This window comes from Bombus huntii, chromosome 1 (genome assembly GCF_024542735.1).
Source record: "Bombus huntii isolate Logan2020A chromosome 1, iyBomHunt1.1, whole genome shotgun sequence".
NCBI lineage: Eukaryota > Metazoa > Arthropoda > Insecta > Hymenoptera > Apidae > Bombus > Bombus huntii.
In genome coordinates this window covers 5,294,349-5,302,801 of record NC_066238.1, presented here as the reverse complement: position 1 = coordinate 5,302,801, position 8,453 = coordinate 5,294,349, and the positions used below count along the sequence as shown (strand labels likewise).

General features: G+C 37.3%; 1 protein-coding gene across 1 annotated transcript in view; it reads left to right on the top strand.

Moving 5' to 3' along the window:
• Positions 1 to 1,319: 1,319 nt before the first annotated feature.
• The window catches only part of LOC126871328 (uncharacterized), a 32,651-nt gene continuing 25,517 nt past the window's right edge, over positions 1,320 to 8,453 (top strand). The window contains exon 1 of the mRNA XM_050629999.1: positions 1,320 to 1,573. The gene's annotated coding sequence lies outside the window, so the exon portion shown is untranslated. The remainder of the gene's footprint in view (positions 1,574 to 8,453) is intronic.

Here is an 8,453-nt window from a genome sequence, read left to right as displayed (position 1 = left end):
ATTCTAAAAACAGAAGCGATATTTCACTTAGGAAAGTTAAAATCTTCTTTTTTTGTAACCTTCTTTTAATTTTTATATTGTAACTGTCATACGTTGGTTTTACAGTTGTGAAATAGGAATAAGCTAGTCTTGTAGTGTTTTACTTTTTTTGGTGAATATAATCTATTCTTTTAGGGGACGAATCAATACAATATCAAATATCTTATAATTCGTTCCTTATCACGTTAACGTATAAAAATTTATATAATGCAATATATAAAAATTGAAAATTTTTCCTCGGTTTTATAGTTATAAGCAGTGTTGCTTCGTAACAGAATATATTATTCTATACAGAAATATTCAAACATATAAGAAGAAAGATAGTATATTTATACAGTCAAAAGATATATATTTATACATTAATTTTTAAATTGCAAAGAATTTAGAAATAATTTAAGAAATAATTATCCTTTCACGAGACTTCTTGATAGGATGATAGGACGTATGATAGGATTTAAAATATGAAATTTATAGTAGGTGCTTCTATTTGAAAGCTAATTAAAGTACTAAAGATTTACCTCTGAAACTTCCGAAACAATTAAAATTATTGATTTCGAATTCCGTGTCCTCGTAATTACCAAATAGGCATAGCACAAGACTAACGTTGATTTTTATTAACACCGAAACGTGACTACGTACATTTGTTCATTTTTATCGCGCCACTTTGCTCATAGTCTTCTGCATATAATATATTTAAGTACAGACTAGAAATCAGTACTTAGTTCCAGCGTTAACTAAGTAATCTACACCGACGCTATATCCTGTAAAAATAATACCTCAAACATTCCCTGATACCTGAAAAGCCCGACTTAAACTCCCAACAGCCAAACTAAAACACTCAAATCGCAGTGCGTACTTACTTGTTGCACCGCGGATTTGCGAAACGCATCAGCAGATAATAACGAGCATCAACCAGATTCCTTCAGGTGACGTGTAATAAACAGCGGGCAAACAGAGAGGAGCGAACAAAACCGAAGAGAATAGCAGAACCGAGCGAAGATCAAACAAACGCGAACAGACAAGTCATAAGGCAAACGGAAAGAATAGCATCCTGTCGTTCGAAATCTCGTTTCGAAAGTTCGGTGCACGCGCACGCACCATGCACCAGGATATAAGTACACGTTGGCAGCGTATCGGTCGGTAATCAACGTGAAAGGTTAAAGGTGCGTTTAGGGTAAGTGTGAATGCACGGGAGCCCACGTGAGCCAGCGCAGGTGTGATCGTACCTTTAGTGCGAGTGGGTGGCCCGGAGGGGTGTCTTATCGACCAGGATACGAAGCTCCGGAGGCTCAGTATTCGCGGGACCACCACCCCGTCGAAGCGTTCTCTCGCCAACCGGGATATATACACACATACACAGTGCTCTTCACGGTGCTCCTCGCGGTGCAGCTCCACTACGTTCGATTTCTCCGTCTGTCGGGCTCCAATGTACCGTGCGTCGTGAGAAAGAGCCTTCTCACCTGTGACCGGCGTTTTCCTCGCGAAACGACGCGCCGTTTCTTCACAGAAGCTCGTCGAACGCAAAATCATCAGAGTAAGTCTTACAGCCGATAGATATTTGTTTTCCTTTATTACTTGTTCGAGGGTAGGACTCGTGGAAAAATAAGTAAATTTCCGAAGATCCGATAGAAAATGGAATCGAGGACGAAGGTGACGCGTTGGTGATAGACAGTATACACACAGAGGCGACTGGCGTTCTCGTCTGATAAATTTCGCGACATTTTCTTGCAGATCAAAAGATAGATCGTTGTTACTACGGATGTAGTTGTTGATGGTAGTTCGCGTTGGTTGATAGTCTGGCTCGTTCGCTAATTGTCTTGTTGTGATCATTGGCGTAGGTGTAAATAGGTACGAAGCGTTTCCGTGCTTTGTTCGTCTTTGTGGAACGTGTTCGCTCACGCGGAAAGATAATAGGCGATTCGAATGTGGATTCCAGATAGTCTGTCACTTTTGCCGCCCATTTTCGCTACACTCGAATGACCCAGTTGACGATCGAGTACTCGTCGTGGATACATGAGATATTGCCCGACGACCTGCGGTGACCCATTTATCGATTCTCGAGATTTTAATGAACCATTTCCACGATTGTTTTCATCGCTTTCATGCATGTATGAGTACATCTTCAACGATGTTTCCATCAAAGCGTCTTTTGTTGCCATTATTACCAACTATATAGCTAGCTATTCATCGAAGCTTAATTTAACAAAATTAATAAAAATGTAGCTGATTTCAAATATGCCTTAGAAACGATCTATCGCGCAATCCTATTTGTCCTTATTTCGTTCATCAAAGTAGAAATCCTAGAAATCACGTTCCATCGCCAAAGAGGTCTCGTTATTAGATTTTTCTCGGTTCTCGGTGTCCGGGGCCAAAGTTCGACGAAAAAGGTGCGCATTAAAATCACTCTACAAATACATACATCAAAGCAAGGAGTACACTGACCTCGATTACCGAATCTATCGAGGCAGCTTACAGTTATACGACGCTGGAACCGAGCCAGAGCCAAAGTTGCAACTGCATTTCGTGCGACTGGCAGCCGTGAGTCAACGTACGAGGAATCCCTCTCGCCGGGGACGTATCCGTAAATCAATGTTGTTCGACGCTCACGAGGATCCCGGCCTTTCACACGGTCGATAATTAGGTCTCGGTGAGATTCAAGTCGGATATTCGACTCCGTTTCCCGCTGGTCCCTCGCTAGACGAAGGCAAGTTATGCACGAGGCGCAGGGAAACCGAAGCAGCTTCGAGCTTTAAGGTAATCGCGTTTCCCCGTCGCACCAAGGACCAATAATCGAAGAGAAAATAGTTTCAAGGAGCGATAGGGAGAAGAGGAGAGGATTTATACGATGGAATATTTATGCTTCGACGCTTCGAACGCTGTACGAACGATACAAGAAGAAATGAAACTTGGGAAAATTCTATCGAGATTAGTTAAGAAAACACGAGAGCGATTAATCGTGAAATACAAAGGGAATATTATCAGTGAATTAATTCAGAATTCATAAAAGTATGGTAAGATTGTTAGTTGGTTCCATGATCGATGGGAAAGGAGAAAAAGCTAGAAGAATTTTATTAAAACCGATTCGTACTCTACTAAGCTGTTGTTTATTAAAAGTTCTATTCATAAAGTTGAGGAAATACGTAAGCGATTAATTACGAGTTACGAAAGAAATATGATTAGCGAGTTAGTTTAGAATTTGTAGAGATGTGACAAGATGTTTGATCTTACGATGAATGGGAAAGAAATGAAAACTAAGAAAGTTCTATTAAATCTGGTTTAAAAAATATGTAAGTGGTTAATGATAAGCATCGTGATCGACGACAAAGAAATGAAAATTAGGAAAATTCTATTAAAATTGGTTTGAAAAACATGTATACGAGTAATAGTGAAATATACGAAGGAAATAACGTTGGTGGATTTGGAATTTTGAAATTTATGTTAACAGAAATTATTAAGGGATTATTCACGTGATTAATCGAGGTAGGTGGAGAAAAGGATCAAATGTCGGGGTAAATGTCGTTGAAATCAGTTTAGGGCCACTACTGGCGAGTCTGTTGGCGGTGACCGACGTGGAACGCTTATTTTCACGCAATGCACGGAACACCCCTGTAGATTGGTACCTTCCGCGAAAGGGTGAACCACCTTGATGTCGTGCCACCTTCGATAAAACTGACTTGCATGCACCATGCGAAGGCGCGTATTTGCATAAATACTTCCCAAGCTATTTTCTTTTATCGTTAGGACTACACCTATGGTCCGATCAATTAAACGTTCTGGGGGAAAAAATTGGCCGGTCGTCGGTTAATTCTCTCTGATGTAATCTCCGATGAATTCTCATCGTATTGTACTTGTCATATTTTTCTCGTGCGATCTTCGGATGATTTATGCCTAGATTTATCGTCGAATGAAAATCGACCAGTTCTATAAAAACTTTTATCGAAATACAATTCCTCCGCGATATAAATACAAATGTATTTACCGGAATCGTGTAATACGATAAATAGTTTATTAAAAAGATTGAAATATATTGAACAGAGATTAAGGTTGCTATTCTTTCACTTTCTTGGAGAAAGACGAACACGAACAAGGGTAGTTTTTTATTATTAATTCTTCGAGTAAAAGATCGTTACAATGAACGGTCCTACCGTACCAATCTCAGCGAATGAAAGCGAAACGATTCTATGTGCTTGATAGATTGACGTGTTGTTCGTATAATACTGTGACAAGGATTGACTTTAAAACGATCAGTATGAATAAAAAATGTGCAGGTACAACAAGTAGGTAATTGTTCAATGATAGTAAATTATTATAAGAATTTTATAACTATTTAATAAGACGTGACGAAGACTAATCGTATATTTTCTATGAAACCGAATTCAATCGCGTGGCGTGGACGCACAAGGATCGTTTATCGCGGTCAACAATCTGTTTACTAATTTTTGCTCGAAACTCTCTGGCGTGTCCCGTTAATCCAATTTTGCGAATCGATAATTTTATCATGCATAAAATAGATTATCGATCGTTCCCCAATTGTTTACGTCCTACGGCCAGGAACTGGAAATCCTGTGAAAGTATATCAAATATGAAACGTTCCACTGCCAATATGAATCGTTCATCCGTTTACCAACAAACGATATTAATAGAATCCCACGAACCCTGCAGAATTCTCACAAATATTCATTCCTCCATCCTCCATCTCGCACTGTTCGTGAAATATCATTTAATATTTATCTAAAGGTGAAATTTTATACGGACGAAATGTCATTCTTCCCTCTCAACGCGAATCGTTCATCCGTTTACCAATAAAATCAATTCCACGAACTGTTCAGAATTTTAACAGAATTCCATTTCTCTGCACCTTCCCCTTCGCACATCGTAAAATACCATTTACCCTTTTGACAGCCTAATAAAGCAAGAAGTTCGAAACGGATAATCTAGAAAATAGTTATCTGTTTTTCCTTAACATTTCCTGCATTTTCTGATATAAAATACAAGAAATATTGTGAAATTTTTGTAACGAATAACTTTAATAATTAATAATCGGATTCTCGAATTCTTTACGTCTCAATTTCGCTTTCGTTTCAATGAAAAAGAAGAGCTTTCAATGCCTTAAGAAAATTTCTAGCATAAAATTGAAACGGAGTCCTTGAACATAAAGAATTTTCTAAGAGTAGAAACATATACGATTCAATTGAAAATGTCCCAAAGAACATAGAAAAATTGAGATGCGAAATTCATAATATTATACTTTGGTTATATTCTCGCCTATATTTCTGAATGCTCAACGATCAGAGTAAAAATTTTAAATCGAGGAATATTTATCTTTCTTGGTATAAAGTCTTCGTTCAATTATCAGTGGAATGCTGTTATAATAAATTCCCACATTTACATTTTTCTCCATGCGTCATGAAATATTATTTAATATCCATTTAGAGATAATTTGGAAGCAATAACAAATCACTCCCTCTCAACGTAAGTCGTTCATCCAATTACTAACAAAATCATATTAACGAGATCTCCCGAAAAATCCAAATTTCATCTCTTTCCTCGCACATTGTCTGCAAAATATTATTTACTATCCATCTAGAGCCCAAATTTTAGACCAACGTAAAATCATCGATACGTAAACTTGTTTATTCATTTACCAATAAAACATTCCCGTTTCTCCATCTTCCACTTGTTATAATACTAAAATGTCGGAAATATTCAAATATTTTTTGTCTCAATAATTACGCTTTTGAAATTTCCATAAAACTTCCTTGCCTCGGTTATTATTAAAAGACTAACATCTTTGCATCGCAACAAATTGTTTTCATTTTCATTATCTCGTATCAGTCTCCGTGCTCGTCGCATTTCTCTCCTGCGATCTTCGATTGTTTCATTTAACAGAGAAATGTTCAAATAGATAAGAAGGTATCCATGTAAAGCGTTAATATCCATTTAAAGCGTTAGTATCCATTTAGAACGAAACTTTTAGCCAAGCAAGAAACTATGTGTACACGTGTTTGAAGAGATAGAAAGATATGTATTTACGGTGTTAATATCCATTAAGAAGCAAAATTTTGGCCGAAATGATCGTAGCTTGGTCAGCTCGTTGCTACCAAACGAACCGAAAAAAGTGGAACGAATCAGAGCGAGGAACGCGGAGGAACCAGACGAGTCCACTGTGCGCTCGCATAACGCGCGCATATTAATCCTACGTGTTTCCACGTTTCATTCCTTTTCTCCTTTTTTCTTTCTTCTTTTTTTTTTCCTACGGCTCCTTTTACACAACCGACGAAAAGAAGAGAGACAGAACATGCCCGCGAGCTTTTGGCAAAGATCCAAGACAGACTCGAACAGTGGAGTACTGGTTGCACATTCGGTGTGTCTATAGCCGTTCCACTCTGGTCGGTGCACATGCAGCTGCAGCCATGACACCAGGAATCAGGCCACTGTCCTACTTTACGCCTTTCCGAGCAATAAAGGTTACCCCTTCGTTCTTCGTGCACGTAACCAACCCGTTGCGAAACTTGTACGATTCCTTGGCTGGAAATGCAAGACGCCGGACAGGCGCGCCGCGCCGTTTCGACCCATTCGCTTCGAGGAGAATCGAACCGCGTGCGTTTAGAAACGGGGACCTGGGTCTGGTTGACAATCCGGCCGGCCTTGCGATTTCGTTTACAGCCGCGCTTGTGAAAAGCCGCGACCATTGACGAGGTCCTCTTGAACGGGGCAGCCTTGAAAGTTCTGCGCCGACGAAAGTTCTCCGCACCGCGAATCTAGGTTCTATCGAATCGCCAGGTCTCTTACAGTTTCTTCCGTAGCCTCCTTTTTAATTGTTATATATCGTCGAACGAGAAATATCGGTGCTGCGGTGTTGAGAAGGTATGCTTGGTCGTTCTGTATTGGAAATGTATCGTGCCATAATACGTTTTTCTTTCCTTTTTTCTTCATTTTGAATAATATCATTATTTTCTTATTTTATTTATTTATCTTCTTGGAATTTTTATACAGAGTGTTGGGTTTGATATGGGTTTAAAATTGTAAAGGCTTACGGTGGTCATTGAGAGAAATAGAAAATGACTAACTGCAGTAAACATTTTTTGGTAAGATGTGATTTAGTAATTTAATTACGATTCTTGGTAACATAGCAAATGCAAGATAGAAAGATATGCAAATACGTTAAGTAGAGAAATCTAGAGAAGCGTGTCATAACAAATAGTTGTGTCGAGGTGAAAGACGTTATCCTTTCTTTGGTCTGATTTCTTTTCGTTTGAATATGAAACTCGTATTTGTAAATCATTTTTCTAATTCGACTATGTATCGTGGATGAATAGAGTAAACTTATTAGTCTGTAATAACTAAAATTCTGTTTGCTTGTGAAGAAAAAAGAATTATATTTCAATCTAAAATTTAGAAAATAATTATTTTCATAAATAGATAATATTTGGTATTGTTATAATAGCATATTGAAAGAGAAATATAGTAATAGAGAAATAAAGTTAAATTAAATAAAAATATCGACATACGAAAGTGCATCTTTTAAGTTACATAGCGTTATAAACGATGAAGTATTCTTAATATGAAATATACCAAATTATGTTTTGCACGAAAAGTTACATCGACTAAACATTCTTTTATTTAGTCTGTTAAGTAGCCCTTTAAACCTTTAAAATCTCAGACCTCTTTTTAACACTCGTATGTTGAAGCACGACTTGCAATCACGGATATTGTGTTTCTTTATGCAGAAGTTTTCAGCATGGCAATAGAAAGTTTCGATGGAGTAGTTAGATAATTTCGTGCTAAGTTTTTATTTATCGTGAATATGATTTCTAATATAATAAATGCAATTATTAAACTTTCAGCTAAATGTACATGTTTCATGGAGAAACCAGCGAATTTCATGAACGAAATACGACATTGTTGTTAGAAATTTTTATTAGATGCGCTAGACTAGATAACTTTGTCTCATTTGCAATATTAAACAGTCTTATTCTTGGGAAATAATCTTTTCTTTTGCACTGTACTTAAATAAAAAATAAATTATTCTTAATTTTCATTCTTATTAGAAAATCATTCGAAGAAGCAGGTTTCTATCGAAACAGCTTTAACAATAAAACTGCAACACGCGTAAATAATTTCAATCTATAAAACTTAACGAATCGTAAAAAGTTGTACATACGCCTTCTCTATAAAAAATTTCGTTTTTATTAAATACTACGAAAAGCTTGCTTTTAAAAGCTTCGAGTAAATTCCTTACTTCATAACTTATAAACCCAAAGAAAGAGAAAGTAAAACGTTGATTATGTAGGTTATTCAGTAACAACAGCTGAAGCTTTCTTTACGTTCTAATTCAAACGAAGCCAGAACAATGAGAACAAATTCAATAATTGGAAATCCACGAGCATGGCGGCAACAGCTTTTCATCGAAA